The sequence below is a fragment of the Puma concolor genome, chromosome D4, assembly GCF_028749965.1.
Source record: "Puma concolor isolate L17-30 chromosome D4, mPumCon1.1.hap2, whole genome shotgun sequence".
NCBI lineage: Eukaryota > Metazoa > Chordata > Mammalia > Carnivora > Felidae > Puma > Puma concolor.
The window spans coordinates 13771400-13788275 of NC_141679.1; the positions used below are offsets into that span (position 1 = coordinate 13771400).

The 16876-nt window shown below is 38.3% G+C and overlaps 1 protein-coding gene across 4 annotated transcripts in view; it reads right to left on the reverse strand.

Moving 5' to 3' along the window:
- Positions 1-16876, reverse strand: part of TRPM3 (transient receptor potential cation channel subfamily M member 3) — an 803813-nt gene that overhangs the window by 635248 nt on the left and 151689 nt on the right. The gene's annotated exons all lie outside the window — the stretch shown is intronic.

Sequence of the window (16876 nt, forward strand, 5' to 3'; positions counted from 1 at the left end):
ACTGCCACATGGGAGCTCACTCACCTCACTGTCCTATCTCCATCTCGCTTACAGGCATCCTTCTTTTCTGGAGTTCCCCAAGCTTCCACATTCTGACGAGAATGCTTTTCTTAAAAATTCTATCTACTCCCACACTTTTAACTTCTTTTGAATGTTTAATTTTGAGGGGGGAGGGGCAGTGAGGGAGGGGCAGATAGAAGAAGACACGATCTGAAGCAGGCTCCAGGCTTTGAGCTGTCAGCTCAGAGCCCAATGTGGGGCTGGAACTCATCAACTTTGAGATCATGACCTGAGCCAAAGTCACTTAACCTACTAAGCCACCCAGGCACTCTTTTTTTTTTTTTCCTTTACTCTCACACTTTTAAATGCCACCACTTAGAATTACCTTCTAATCCCCCAACAACTGTGTGAGTCTACGATCTTCCGAGGTTTACGTTTTACGGTCCTATCTCTATTTCTTTTTGTTTAACACATTCATCTGTCCCCTGCCCCATCCAGGCCTTCAGATGGGCAATATTTCAGAGAGTGAGACAGCCTGGGCAGGAGCCCTGGTCTGCCACTTGCCACCTAAAGAACCCGAGATGACACTGGCAAAGTTTACCTGAACTTTGTGGCCCTTAGTTTTCTCATTTGTAGTACCAGCCTCAATGGGTTAATTGTAAAGATAAAGAAAAATAAACCGTTAAAGCAAACAAAAAAGCTATTAGTACCCTAGTTTTTAACAATTTTTTAGTATTTATGTTTTTTTGTTTTGTTTTGTTTTTTTGAGAGAGAGGGAGTGGGGAGAGACACAGAGAGAAGGAGACACAGAATCCAAGGCAGGCTCCAGGCTCCGAGCTGTCAGCACAGAGCCCGACACGGGGCTCAAACTCACAGAATGCAAGATCATGACCTAAGCCGAAGTTGGACGCTTAACATACTGAGCCCCCCAGGCGCATCCCCTCTTTTTTTTTTTTTTAATTATTTATAGTACTCTAGTTTTTAAATTGAAACAAATTATCTTTGCAAAAATAAAATCAACTTGTTTTTGTATACAAGATAGCTAGTGATTCAGCTTAACAGTCTGGTTACTGTTAACCAATGTAACTTGCTACTCCAATGTAGCTTGCCTCAACGTTGATGGAGATCAATAAGCTCAAGGTAAAGTTTTCTTTAAAATCAGCCATCCTTAGATGGAGACATGGAGAACATATCTCCATTATCTTATGAGAAAGAAGACCAAACAAGATGGCCTTACAAGTTGCCCTTCCGGTTTTTTCCTCTATAAAGCTGATTCTGTTAGCATATGATTTTTTGAATGGTAAGACAGCACATTTCTAAGGATAAACACATTTTACATTAAAAACCCTACCTAGAAGGTCAACTATCTGAAAGAGGAAACTCATCTATATATCTTTATTCAGGATGTTTTTAGTACAGAAAATTCTGTGACTTAAGTTTAATGTAACTTAGAACTCTTTTTTTTTAATGTTTATTTTTGAGAGAGAGAGACAGGGCACAAGCAGGGGAGGGACAGAGTGAGGGAGACACAGAATCGCAAACAGGCTGTGGGCTCTGAGCTGCCAGCACAGAGTCTGACATGGGGCTCAAACCCAGGAGCAAGATCATGACCTGAGCTCAAGTCAGACGGTTAACTGACTGGCCACCCTGGCGCCTCTAAAACTCTTTTTTTTTTTTTTTTCAACGTTTATTTATTTTTGGGACAGAGAGAGACAGAGCACGAATGGGGGAGGGGCAGAGAGAGAGGGAGACACAGAATCGGAAACAGGCTCCAGGCTCTGAGCCATCAGCCCAGAGCCTGACGCGGGGCTCGAACTCACGGACCGCGAGATCGTGACCTGGCTGAAGTCAGACGCTTAACCGACTGCGCCACCCAGGCGCCCCAAACTCTCAACTTTTAAGAAAAAGCTTGGTAGTGATCATAAAACCACCAACCTCCTTTAATTTAAGACAGCTGAGTTTTGTTTTGTTTCAAATATTGACTTTTTAATGCCCTAGGTTTTGAGCAGAGAGTATCTTTGAGTTAATGCTTTTGCACTTCAAGATCAAATCAATCTCATCGTTCTACTCGGAAGGTTCTGTCTCCCAGTTGGCAGATCTTAAGCCGAGTCGCAAAATCCCCAAATTTCTAATTATAAGACTCCTGTTTTTCTACAGTTACTGATAAGCAAGGAAAATTGAACCCCCTGACCGACCACTCTTTAGGTTAAAAGGGACAAAGTTAGTAAAGGTTACTGAATAACTTTGTCCTCATTAACCTAAGTTATTCAGTAACCTTCGCTAACTTTGCACATTACCATACTCCATCCATTAAGATTCTGTAGGTCAAAGACTAATGTGCTATACATTCTTTGGTGCACACAGTTATGAACTAAGCCTGGAAAAAAAAAGAATATTCATTCTGAGAAATGCTATAAAAGCTAGATTACTATGAAAGAATCATTAATTAAGTCTGCATTTTGCATTGCACTTAAAATGTATATGAGTTATTTTGGACAAAATTCTAATCAACTAAAAGCTTTAATTCCCACATGGTTTAAAAACACATCATTCTTATTTTCGATTTTATTTAAAATGAGCGGACACAGAATCAGTAAATCCGGAGTTCTCCATAAAGGAGAAGAGAGGAAACCTAGCTGTGTTTATACATTTGCATGTTTGTTAAGACTTAAAACATTTTGCATTCTTTTTTTTATAAAAGGGGACTTCTCAACTCTGGAAGCTTTCAGCCCCACTGAACCCACACCCAATCCTGCCTGGCTATGCATCATTTATCTGAAGATTCGAAATAATTCACTTTTTCCAGACCTGCTGTTCAAATTACCTGCATACTTACCATCGGCCACCAGAGGGCCCTAGCTACATAATGTAAAGAGAACCTCTGCGCCTCTTTTTCGATTCCTTTTTGTGTATCCAGACCAGCAAGGCCAACGCTGAGCAAACACTGGCACTCTCAGAATTGAAAAGCTGCCTATTAGCTAGAAGAGCTTCCATCGAGAGACTGATAGGGCAGAAATGTCTTGTTCTGCTCCACAGCTGCCAGCCCTTTACTTGGCAAACTTAGAGGAAAGCAAGGCCCAGCATGCCCTCATGTTTAACAAAGTTGAATGAAAGGCCATTTCATCCCAGGGCTGCTCAGTCAAAATCAAATAATGCCTAAGCTGTTTGGTCCAAGCCACTCAAGTGCCCAGCCATCATACAAGGCTCTCTTTGCTGAGAGCAAGGGCCAACACCACTGGTCTCTCCACACATTTAGCTTGTCCCTGTGGTTTCTGTCGCCTAACTTCCCAGCTGGGGTTTGTACCAGATTTCAAATTCAAGCCTCCCAGAAGGTTGCCACATAGACTTCCTTTGACCATTACCCTGCAGGTGCAAATTAACCTATCAGGCCCCATAATTTCAAAACAGGAATATGTCCATTTTACAAAGCCAAAGATCTGCAATGAGACAGCACAAAACAATTCACACTTGGTTGTCACTTTCCTCCAAATCCTTATTTCTTCTAATACTTACTTCTGCCCAGATGAGAAGTCATGTTTCAGTAGACCTAGAAACCACAGTTTCGTATGAGAAGGTGAGGAGAAAGTTTAGTAGTGTCCTCTAAGATCCTAAGAATTCCTTTCACAGGGCACCTGGGTGGCTAAGTCAGTTAAGTGTCTGACTCTTGATTTTGGCTCAGATCATGATTTCCTGGTTCCTAAGTTTGAGCCCCACATTAGGCTCCACACTAACAGTGCTTAGCCTGCTTGGGATTGTCTCTCTCCCTCTCTCTGCCTTTCCCTCCTGCACTCTCTCTCTCAAATAAACAACAACAAAAATTCCCTCACATAAGCCTCTCAACAAAGGTAAGTATGGTAACACCTGAAATTCTGTAATTAGACTGTCATCAGAAATAGGAGATTTAGGGGTGCCTGAGTGGCTCAGTTGGGTAAGCTCCAGACTCTTGGTTTCAGCTCAGGTCATGACCTCACAGTTCATAGGATCGAGTCCCAAGTCCAGTTCTGTGCTAACAGTATGGAGCCTGCTGAAGGTTCTCTTTGTCTCTCCCCTCTCTCTACCCCTCCTCTCCTCACACTCTCTCTCAAAATAAATAACCTTTAAAAAAGTAAGAGAAATAGGAGATTTATACCTTCCCAATCAACTTGTTGATAAATCATGATTAACAGTTCAGGAAACTCAGATTAGACGACAGTAATTCAAATTAAGCTGAGCCAAGGGAGAGCATGTAATTTATTCAGATTTCCAATCTGTTTATTGCAAGCAGCCAGAATCTTGCTGTGATCTGCCCTTCATGTGCAAAGCTTGCTTTGCAAAATCTATCTTCCATGGAAGGGGACAATCTCTTCCCAGAGAATCCAGCCCCTTAATACATTAATTCTTTAATTCCTCACTAATCAAACTAGCTTTCTTGGTCACTTGAGCCCAACGGAGTTCCAATACCTGTGGAAGGCTGGGCCAGGAAAAGACATTTACTGGCATCAACAGCTTAAGCCAGCAAAACAGTCATAGGGCAGAAGACAAAATGAAATAGAAGTCAACATGGTAAATTCTATTCAATTCCACCTGGAATACTGGTAATAAAAATCACATGTCAAATGATCCAGCCCTGGTCTGCCTCTCAGATTTCATCTAATACTGCTCTACACGCTGTGTGTTGTGTTCTAGCTATATTGGCCTTCTTCCTGGTTTTCAAAATGCCAACCTTTTTCCTCTGCCTGTGTTGTTTCTCTCACATCCTCAGTGTGCCTGGCTTCTCCTCATTATTTAAAGCTCCAATACCGCGTCTTATCAAGGCCTTCCCTGAACACATTAGCCCAAGTGGCCCTTCCAGTCCCACACCTCTCCCAACTGCGTACCACTTACCACCTTTTACAATCCTTCACTTACTTGTTCATCCTCCGGTGTCTCTTAAGCCAATATGAATTCCAAAAGTCTAGGTCCTTGTACCTTGCTCACTGATATGCATAACCCTGGAGCCTGAAACTTTTAAGTATTCCCTCCCCCTCCCCCCACCACCGCCTTTGGTACTCCATGAATACTTGTTAAATGAATGAATGAGGGATAAAATTATTCTTGATAACTTTATATTACATACTTAAGAAAAGAGTAGCCTACTCTGGGGATTTATATCTCAGAGAAATACAGAGTGGAAGGAAAACCAGCCTGGATACAGTGTATTAATGGTCCGAGGAAGAATTATAGGTATCCAGGGAAGAAACAAGGACTTGCCTTTCCTTCCTGAGTCTTGAGAATCTTGGAAGATACAGCAAAGTGCTACAGTGGCTGTAGAGAAAATAGGTTTTCACAATAGGATTGGCACATAAGTTCCACCTTATGCAGGGCAGGGAGAAAACATTAATCTGGGTACAAAAATTCCTTTGTTCTTTGGTACTACATGTTTTATGGATACTCACCAACTTCAGAAAAGTAGGAATTTGACATGTGTAGGTTCTCAATTTGGGGCAGGCAAGTGTAGAGAGAAAGGTTTTCAAAATTCTACTTCTGGACTCTGATGCACAAAAAGGCTAAAATTACAGAATCCTAGAACATGTTGTCATTTACTCAAAAAAAAAAAAAAAAGACTCAGCCTATTAATCCTTTACTCTAGCCACTTACTATGCTGTCAACTGAAGAAACTCTTATTTCTTATAGCAGCTATAGGAGACAGATGCATTTATTCTTGTCATTGAACTCATTCAATGAGAAATGAGACAAAGGTAGTTAAGCAACACACCCAGTGTCACCTAAGTGACATTGCAAGAGCTGGGAATGGAACTCTAGAAGCAGGTAGTACAGGCAAGGTCACATTTCTGAGACATCTTCGGCCAGTTTTCCCAGACATTTTCAAGTACTGCCGAAGACAAACAGTGACGGTCCTACAGTCAAACTTCCTGGAAGACAGAATGCCCATGTTGCTTAACTGTCTCTTCTCTGTGACTGAGTCCAATCCTAAGTGTTTGTTAAAGGGTTTTATTCTGTGTTCGCTGGATGGAAATTTTCTAACATGTGCTGCTTCCTTCACGTGAAGCATTCTTTCTTCCCTCTATTATTCCTTGCTCTAAATCTCTGCCATTTTTTTTAAATTATGCCATTGAACAAAGAGATACCTAGGCACCTGGTGGCTCACTTAGTTAAGCATCTGACTCCAGATTTCAGCTCACCACAATCTCAGTCTTGAGATTGAGCCCCAAGTCGGGCTCTGTACAGACACTGGAGCTTGCTCGAGATTTTCTCCCTTACTCTGTCTGCCTGTCTCCTGCTCACACATGCTCAAGCACTCTTTCAAAATAAATAAACTTCAAAAGAAAAGAGCTATCTTAAAGATATAAGACATGTTAGCACAGGAACAAATTCTAAATCCATAAAATGCCATTTATAGTATGTGTGATTTTCTGTATGCAGAGCTAAAATTGGTTGATAATTAGCAGAATTACAATTTACTGATACTATTTGTCCATAGCATTAAATTGTTACATGTATATTTGCATGTATCCACGCATGTACATATATACATGCACACGTATGTATATTTATACATAGACAAAAATAAGGTTTATGTAAACATAAACTTCTCTAGTGAAAAGTATATACCCATGGCTTCCAATAGTATGGTGAGACTAGTTTTACACACACACACACTCCCTCTCCCTTGCACTCCCTCTCTCTCCCTCCCTCACTGTCTGTAATACGGAAGAACTAAAAATGATGGGTTAAAAAAAATAATTTTAATTTTAAAGAAAATTTCTTGGAGGACAGAAATGACAACAAAGAATGAATCCCAAGAGGTAAAACAGTACTTAGGTACACGTTTACTCTGGGAGTGTGGGCCAATCCACAGTTACTCAGAGTCTGGTTTCTTAAAGGTTGCATGAGCAGAATATTGGAGAAAAAAGCTGAAAGCCCAAGTAGATGGGAAGTCAGAGAGAAGACATGCATATATGAAGCCAGAGCAGTCTCCAGTAGAGGCTGACAGTGGGCATGATGCCCTCTCCATCTCGACTCTAGACCGGGAGGACGAGAACAATTTTCCTTAAGACTTTCTAACCCCAGGTCCAGTTGTGTTTTGGGAGAGCCTAATTTTTACAGCCTCGGTGGCTCAATACTCCCTAGTGTGCACATTTAAGGAGTTAATGGATGGGTAGTGTCTTTAGCACCACATATAAAGCAAACCCAAATCCTCTCTGGAGGAACACTTTAAAACAAAGCCTGAAAGAATTTCCACAGCTAAAGCTCCAAGGAACATAAGCTCCTAAGGAAAAAACTTCACAAAACAGGTAAGCAAACAATACCTGAGTAGGCTAGTGTAGTAACCTAAAATCAGCAAAAAATGCAAATTGTAGGAACAGCCCTGCGAAACCCACAAATCTTTCCTATCTGTAAGTGCTTTAAACGAATAAACAAAAGATGACCCTGAAAGCAAATAAAAGGAAAAGAGACCAAAAATGGACCACAAAGTTTCAAAAAAAAAAAAAAAAAAAAAAAAAAAAAAAAAAAGCAATAAGCTTCTAGAGAGAAAACCTCTAATAAAAATCACAACCCTAATGAGCTTAACAGAATAGGCACAATTGAGGAAAAGTTTGTGAACTTAAACTCTAGATCTGAAGAAATTACTCTCATGTAGCACTCAGAGGCAAAAATACCAAAGAGAGGCTTACAGAGAACAAACATGAGAAAATACAACACAGATCTAGTCAAACTCCACAAGAGGGAGGAAAGACAAAATGGAGCCCAGGCAGTATTTGAAATGATAATGACTTCATATTTCTAGTACACTGATATATACACATTTAAAAAGTTCAAGACATTGGGGCATGTGGGTGGCTCAGTCGGTTAAGCATCCAACTCTTGATTTCAGCTTAGGTCATGATCTCACAGTTCATGAGTTTCAGCTTCACATTGGGCTCTGTGCTGACCGTGCAGAGCCAGCTAGGATTCTCTCTCCCCCTCTCTCTGCCGCCACCCTCCCCCAACTCGTGCTCTCTCTCTCCCTCAAAATAGATAAAATTATTAAACAGTTCAGGATATCCCTTGAATAAATTAAGTGAAGTGCATACTTAAATACATCATAGTGACATTTCAGAGCACCAAAAACAAATATATTTAAAATGGCAATAAAAACTTACCAATAAAAGGAGTGATGACTTTTACTTACAAGAGTAGGAACCGGTAGTTGAACCAACACTTTCAAAATACGGAGAGAAAAAGGCAACCAAGAATTTTATGTCCAGTGGAGCAAGTGGAGAACAAATATATTTTCAGATTAATAGGCACAGAATTTAGAATCCAAATACTCTTAAGACCCTTCTAAAGGATGTAGTTTACAATAAAGAAAATGATTGCAAAAAAGGTTTATGTAAGATTCAAGAAATGAACAAAGGAAATTTGAAAATATGGGAGTAAATCAGTATAAAAAATCAAAATAATACGGGTCTTATTTATGGACTTAAAAGAATCAAAATATAGCTACAATACAGGACTATTATACACAGCAGAAAAAGATTAATACAAGTAAAGCCATTCTAAAATCCTTACATTATTTGGGAGGATGGTAAATATGGATGAATGTTAGGCTTTTATGTTAAATGTACTTTTTAAAATATATTGGACCTTGGGGTGCCTGGGCAGCTCAGTCCATTGAGCATCCGACTTCAGCTCAGGTCATGATCTTGTAATGCACAAGTTCAAGCCCTGTGCCTGGTTCTGTGCTGACAGATCAGAGCCTGGAGCCTGCTTTGGATTCTGTGTCTCCTTCTCTCTTTCTGTATCCCACTCCCCACATTGCTCACACTCTCAAAAATACACTTAAATTCTAAACTCATGGAAAGTGGAAGGAGAAAAAACCCTGGGGGGGTTGGGGGGGGGGGAAGGCAAGCAAATAAGAAATATGGAAAACAAATATTTTAGAAATAAAGACAGAGGCACCTGGGTGGCTCAGTCGGTTAAGCATGTGACTTTGGCTCAGGTCATAATCTCACGGTTCTTGAGTTTGACCCCGCATTAGGCTCTGTGGTAACAGCTCGAAGCCTAGGGCCTGCTTCAGATTCTGTATTCCCCACCCCACTCTCTTTCAAAAATAAGCATTAAAAAAAGAAAAAAAGAAATGAAGACAAATATATTAGAAATACTCAATGTAAATCACTAAACTCTCCAATTAACAAAGATGATCAGATTTATTCAAAAGGATAAAAATCTGTATGTGTTATTTACAAGCACACACAAAAAAAGAAACAGTAAAATCTATCAAATAGTACCTGAATCAATCTAAAGTAATATATATTACTACTAATCAAAGTAGACTCCTAAGGCAAAAATCTTAGCAGTGGTAGGAGTATGTCACTATTGATAAATTGCTTAATTTACCAAGCATTTATTATCTGCTCCAAATTTCTATGCTCCCAATAACACCAACAATACACCAAAACAAAATACAAGAAAAATTACTCCTAAGAGGTTTTGATAGGCTTCGATAATTGATATTATAAAGAAGTAAAAATGAAACTATTGAAAATAGGAAAGATTTCACCCACATAATTAGAAGCATGAGCTGATGGACAAATAGAATCCTGCAATCAATTGCAGCCTATGTATTTTTCTCCAGTTCACAAGGAGCAGTTAGGACAACTGACCACAATCTAGGACATAAAGCAAATCTCACCATATTTCAGACAATCATTACTATATAAATCATGTTCTGTCACTATAAACAAGTCAGAAACAATAAAAAAGGTAAGAGGTCAAAGACCAGAGTTGGTAGAATGAGGAGGAGGAAGATAGAAAATAAAAATTCAAGAAACACACTTTTAAACAGCATGTGTATAAAATAAAGCATACTAAGAATTAAAAACAAATACTTAATTTGTTTTGATGACAAAACAATTGATGACAAAAATCCAATATAGCATAACCTGTAAGTGGCACTTAGAAGCAACAGTATAGAGTGACATGGCTAAATTAGGCTAAATAATCAAAAAAGATGAAAAAAGGGAGAAGCATTTGTTTTAAGCTGGCAATAGGAAACAATGTAACAGAAAATAGAAAACAAAGATAGGATAGGATAAGTGAAGTCAAAGTCCTTTTTTTTTTTTTTTGATCGCTAAAAAAAAATTAATCTCAAAAATAAAAAGGACTGATTTTTTTTAAATAAAAGACTAAGTAATAATAGGCACAAAAGTAACAATTTAAAAGGACATTACAAATAGCCAACTATAATAGGAAAACAAAGTAGAAAGGGCAATGTCCTAGCATGTGTGAATGATTCGTCCAGACTTGAGAGGAAATTTGAATTCTATCATTTCAAAAAGTCAGTTTTTAAAAAATCTTCCCAGAAAACATCATACCCAGACTATTTTATAAGTTCTACAAATCCTGAGGAAATCAATAACGTCAATATACTACTACTATTCTTTTAATGTTTACTTATTTTGAGGGAGAGAGAGAGAGATCACACACAAGCAGAGGAGGGGCAGAGAGGGAGGGGGAGAAAGAATCTCAAGCAGGCTCTGTGCTAACAGCACAGATGCAGGGCTTGAACTCACAAACCGAGAGATCATGACCTGAGCAGAAATCAAGAGTCAGATGCTTAACTAAGCTACTCAGGTGCCCTGTACTATTATTGTTAAATAGAAAGGTAGAAAACAATCTCCAATAATTGAATCTAACCTTGACACTAAAACCAGATAAGTAGAAAAAGGAAAAAGTTGGCCAATGTTAAATATAAAATAAGTAGAAAGTAGATAGATGGACAGACATGTTAGCATGCTAAACACAGCGATGCACAAAAAAAGCTAAATACACATTATGACCACACTGGTTTTATTGCAAGAATGTAAAGTTCATTAAATACTGGAAATCAGAAAAGTCACTCATCCTAGCAATAGTTGAAAGGAAGTCAACCTACATCTCAATTTATTAGGTAAAAGTACTCAAATTCAGCTAAACTTTATAATATTTTTTTAAAACTTAGGCAACCAAAACCTTTATCTTGAAAAGTGTACCCACAAAAGCAGACCAAACATCTTATTCAATGGTGAAATAATGGTATCATTTCCCTCGAATTTACACCAAAAAATGCCCACAATTGCTTCTAGTCGACATTACCTTTGATGTTGGAATCAGTGCACTAAGTCAAGAAATAAGTTAATATACAAATGGTTTGTAAATGAAAACGTAAGTGATGAATCACTCAATTCTATTCCTGAAATCATTACACTATGTTAACTTGGATTTAAATTTTTAAAAATAAAAACATTTAGGGGCGCCTGGGTGGCGCAGTCGGTTAAGCGTCCGACTTCAGCCAGGTCACGATCTCGCGGTCCGTGAGTTCGAGCCCCGCGTCGGGCTCTGGGCTGATGGCTCAGAGCCTGGAGCCTGTTTCCGATTCTGTGTCTCCCTCTCTCTCTGCCCCTCCCCCGTTCATGCTCTGTCTCTGTCCCAAAAATAAATTAAAAACGTTGAAAAAAATTTTTTTAAAAATAAAAACATTTAAAATTTTAAAAAAGAACTTAAACAAATGGTTCATAAAAGAAATAAGCTTTTCATTATTTATGGATGACATTGTATATACAGAAGAGTTAAGCATTCCCAAATATAGTTAATAAAAGTTAATTGCTTTTCAATAGAATTTAAAAACTCATTTTTAAAATATATTATTCACAAACCATTTTTTAAAAAAGGTTCCTAAGGACAATTCTAATACAAAGATGGGCAATTCCTGTATGTAGAGACTACAAATTTTTATTTCAAGAGACTAAAAGTTATCTTAATAAATGGAAGGATATACTATGTTTATGGATAAAAAATACCTCATATTGTAAAGGTATCAGTCCCCTCTCCCAAATGGAACTATACTTTCAATGCAATTCCAATAAAAATTCCAATAAGATGTTTTATACGACTTGAGACATTAGTTCTGAATATTTTTGTGTAGGAGTAATGGGTTAAGAAAAATAGGAAAATACTTGCCCTATTGGTTACGATTTATTAGAAAGCTAAAGCAGTTTAAAAACTATCATACTGTCTCAGGGACAAATATGTCAGTGCAACAGGACAAAGGTAAGCAGCAGACTCATGTATATATGAAGACTGGCTTATATGACAGACCTGGTAATGCACATATATGGGGAATAGATACATTTTTCAATAAATTATGCTAGAATAATTACAAATGCATGTGCAAAGCATTACAAAATTGATTCTTTCCTTGGGATACACAGAAATCTATTCAAGGACTTTAATGTGAAAAGTTAAACACTAAGGGTTTTTGAAAAATGTAGGAAAATGTCTCTGTCATCAAAATGGAGAATGTTTCAGGTACCAATTTTTTACAAAATACTGATCAAGTCTACTAAATGTAAAAATTCTGTTCATCAAGAGGAACCATGAAATGATAATCTAAAAACTGGGAGAAAACAAAATAGTATATCGAGGATGTGAAAGGAACTTCTATATATCAGTAAGACAAATAATCCAAGAGAAAACATGAACATTTCCCAGAAAATGCAGGTGCCAAGGCCATGTATGAAAGATTCTCAGTCTCTTTAGCAAACAAGGGAATGCAAATCAAAATCTAATGGAGATATCATTTCACACCTGCCAGACTGACAAACTTGAAAAACCTGACAATCTCCTTGACAATGTTCACCAAGATATAAAGCCCATGATTATTCATGTACCACAAGGGGGAAATGGAAATTGATATAATCACTTTGGAAAACTAGTTGGTATTGCATAATAGAGTTCAATTTAAGAATATCCCGGGACAGGGGCGCCTGGGTGGCTCAGTTGGTTAAGTGTCCAACTTCAACTCAGGTCATGATCTCATGGTTCCTGAGTTTAAGCCCCACGTCGGACTCTGTGCTGACAGCTTGGAGCCTGGTGCCTGCTTTGGATTCTGTGTCTCCCTCTCTCTGCCCCTGCCCTGCTCACACTCTCTCTCAAAAAGTGAATAAACATTAAAGAAAAAAAATATCTTAAGTATATCCTGGGACAGAGTGATACCGATTCTGGGTACAAACCTTAAACACTTGCACATGTGTACTAGACTAGCAAGCATAAGCAATTGTCCCCAGCAACACTATTCATGATAGCAAAAAAAAAAAAAAAAAAAAAAAAAAAAAAAAAAAAAAAACAAAAAACAAAAAACAAAACTCTCAACAATCAAATATCCATGAACAAGATAAAGTAAATGGTGACTCATTCACACAGTGGAATTCTGTACTGAAGTGAGCGTGACTGAATCAGAGTTACATTCATCAATGTAGATCACTCTCAAACACAGAGCACAAAGTGAAAACACAAGTCACTGAGTATATACAATATAATTCCGTTTGTATGAAATGAACAAAATAGGCAAAAGTAAACTTGTGTTGCTTAGAGGTATGAAGCAAAGCCAAGGAATATTACTAAATTCAATGCAATCGCCTCTACCTGGAGCAGAGCATACAAGGAATATCAGTGGTACTGAGCACATTCTATTTGTATAGCCTGGCGAGGGGAGGTAGAGATGTTCCTTTTATTGGTCTTTAAGTTATACATATACTCATTTTACACACACTTTTGTACATACGCTATATTTCCTAATACTTTTCAATATGCATAATTCTATCAGTAATATAGGTACCTAAATGGGAGTCTTCCTAATTCTTTCTGCAAGTCACATGAAACTCACAAGGTTAGAACAGGGGTTAGATGTGAAAAGTGAGATATGATGGTCACTACTTTCAAAGTTTGGGAGCTCCAAGTTTAAAATTATATTACGGAGTTGAAGTTGACTGAGTAGAATACTATAAAATGAGAACTCACACCGAATGGTCAATCTTAAAAGAAGTGAAAAAAATAGATGACCGGTTATTAAAAAAATAAGATTTCAAATAATTACAGGATAATGTATTAATTATCTTGGGTTCAAAATATGTTGTAGTTGCCTTCTTTTTAAAGAAGGATTATCATTTATTCATATGAAGTATAAAAATGTATCTAATGTCTCCTAAAACTTAAATGCTGGTTATAATCCAGCAAAGAACTTGAGTGTGATAGGGAGAAAAATCCTAGACCAAAGACCCTGAGATCCAGCCTGCAGAAGCCTGCTTCTGCTTCTTTATACACTCTAGATTTTAGAACAGTCTCTTGAGTCCTTTTCCCAGAATGTGTGAAGTCTTAACGTGAATATGTGGAAATGGCATACAACAACTCAGAAATACTTAGGACAGATACTCAGCAGCTTCCATGTACTAAGCACTGGCCTCGAGTGCTTTACGCACAGCTTCTCTTTTAACCTTCAAACTAAGCCTGTGAAATGGGCCCTATGAGACTGCTAAGGAAAACTGCATTCAGTTATTAACATATACTGAAATAATTTTTCTATACCAGTGAATAAGACCTGCGTTGTCCCTACCCCATGCAACTTTCAATTCTAGTAGGAGTATGTAAAAAAAAAAAAAAAAAAAAATCAATACAAACATAACCTTCAGACACAACATGCTGGGGGTTACTTTTACCTAGGATGAGGGAGGACTGTTTTCTGAGGTCACATGTAACTCAGAATAAAAAGCAGAAATCAGGCTTAGAAAGATCTGGGAAGGAATATTGCAGGGAAAAGAAACACCGAACACAAAAGACCAGGGAGAGAACAAGCTTTGTGTGCTTGGCTAGGATGACAAAAGCACTGGGAATGAAGGGGATGAGATTAGGGAGGCAGGCAGGGATGTTGAAGATCATGGTTATGTGTTTGGATTTTATTCCAATGCCCTGGGGTCTTAGACAATAATCAAACATACATTTTAAATTAGCACTTTAGCTGGTATTGATAAAAGGACTATGGGGGACTACATACCACTAGATGGTTATTGCTGGATTTCAGGGAAGAGACAGTGATGGCTTCCAGAAGGATGAGAGCAGTAACTAGAACTGGTTTTAATGAAGAGAACTGAGCTCCTAAGTTTGGGGCCTGAACCACTGGCTAAAGGGTAATGGCATTGACAGAGATGTACAACACTATGGAGATGCGAAGGTTTAAGGAGACGAAATTCAACAATGTACGAACACAGGATGGGAATCTTCCCATTCCTTCTCCCAATCTCCAGAAGAGGAACCTCTAGTTTCTTTCAGTAACCATCCTCTTCATCATAGCAGTAGTAACATTTTGAGAATTTGTTATGTACCAGGCCCTGGTCCTGATCTGAACCTCAGACGTAGGTAGTATCATGATCATTTAATTGATAAAAAAACAAAAAACAAAAAACCACAGTTTATTAGCTTTACTCTTGACCATCTGAATGCTCAATCTCTTGGTTTACTTAGCACATCCAGAATGCAACTGACTCCCTACATATAATTATATGGATGAATGGTATACAGCTCAGTGGACAAGGACTACTAACTCCTCTGGTCTCTTATTTTTTGGAAAGATAACTTCAAAATGTTTATAGTTGAAATTTACGGAGACTCTTGAGTAGTAAGTCAATGTTATGAGCATAAACTGGGTCACCAAAACAAGTTCCTTTAGGAAACTGAGTCAAATAAATCTACTTTTACTGAAGGTTACCTTCAGTCTTTAATATAATGTCTATTATGTATTTGTAAGAGGAATATAGGATGTATTACATGCTAAACTTATTGGATCTAGAAATCCCTGAAGTTTGTTGCTTGTTCTGCATGACATCAGGAAGCATCATCCACAGACCCAGCTGCCATCAGTCTAACAGATCAGAAAACTCATGCATGAAGATAAGCCCCAGGGGTAGGAGTTTATGGCCCTGCTGATGGTAAATTTTGATCCCCCAAATTAGAGATAATCCAATCAAGTATTGTGTTGTAGTTGCATAGATGAGGAGGAGATCAGGTTCACGGATCCAAGTTTGTTCAGCAGCAATATATACTTAATATGGTCCTTGACTAATTCCGAGACATGTATATAACTCCTTATTTTAAGCTCTATGTTTCTCAAAATATTAGGAATTCAGAGCCTAAACAGATGCCCTATCACCACTTGGCCAGGGCCCAAGACTAAACTGCAGGTAGCAACACAGGCAAGACCTTCTCATGTCACATCTACAGTCTCTCTCCACTTCTCTCCAGCTCAAAACAGGCCTCCTTCAGAGAACTTGCGTCACTAGGCAAATGTGTTTTTACCTGCAGAATAAATTTAAGTATTTTTATAGAACCCTCCCTTTTAAGGAAAAAGATGACAGAATCAGAAAGGCAACATGGGAATAAGAACCAATTCAATTATAGCCCACATTGTCCTACTTTCCTAAAGACACACAACTCAGTATTGTATTCCTCCCACTTCCACAACTCTAATACCAGATAAATATTTGTCCAAAGAAAAGAGATAAAAACAACACTTGATTTGAATTCTTAATGTCTTCCTTGAACCCAGCAAACTTTTCTACTCAAGACTAGTACTTTCTAATATACACCTTCTGAATGATGATAATCACTGATTTGCTTGCCGAGGAAAGGCTGTTAAGACCTAAGAGGGTATTTGAGTTTGCACTTTGCCACTAACCAGCTGATATACCTTAAGTGAGTCAATGCTAGGACTGGAGACTCTTGGCCTTCTTGGGGCACCTGGGTGGCTCAGTCAGTTGATCATCTGACTTCAGCTCAGATCATGATCTGGCAGTCTGAGTCCAAGCCCCACATTGTGCTTGCTGTGGTCAGCCTGTCAGCACAGAGTCCCCTTCAGATCCTCTCTTCCCCTCTCTCTACCCTTCTCCCACTTGCATTCTCCCCAAAGTTTAAAAAAAAAAAGACTCTTGGGTTATTAGGTTCTAAGTGGGATATGTTTTGGTTCAGATTTTACAAGCAAAAATTACATATTTATCACCAAAACCTGACTCAATACTCACCATGTTCCAGACAACACTAGGTTAAG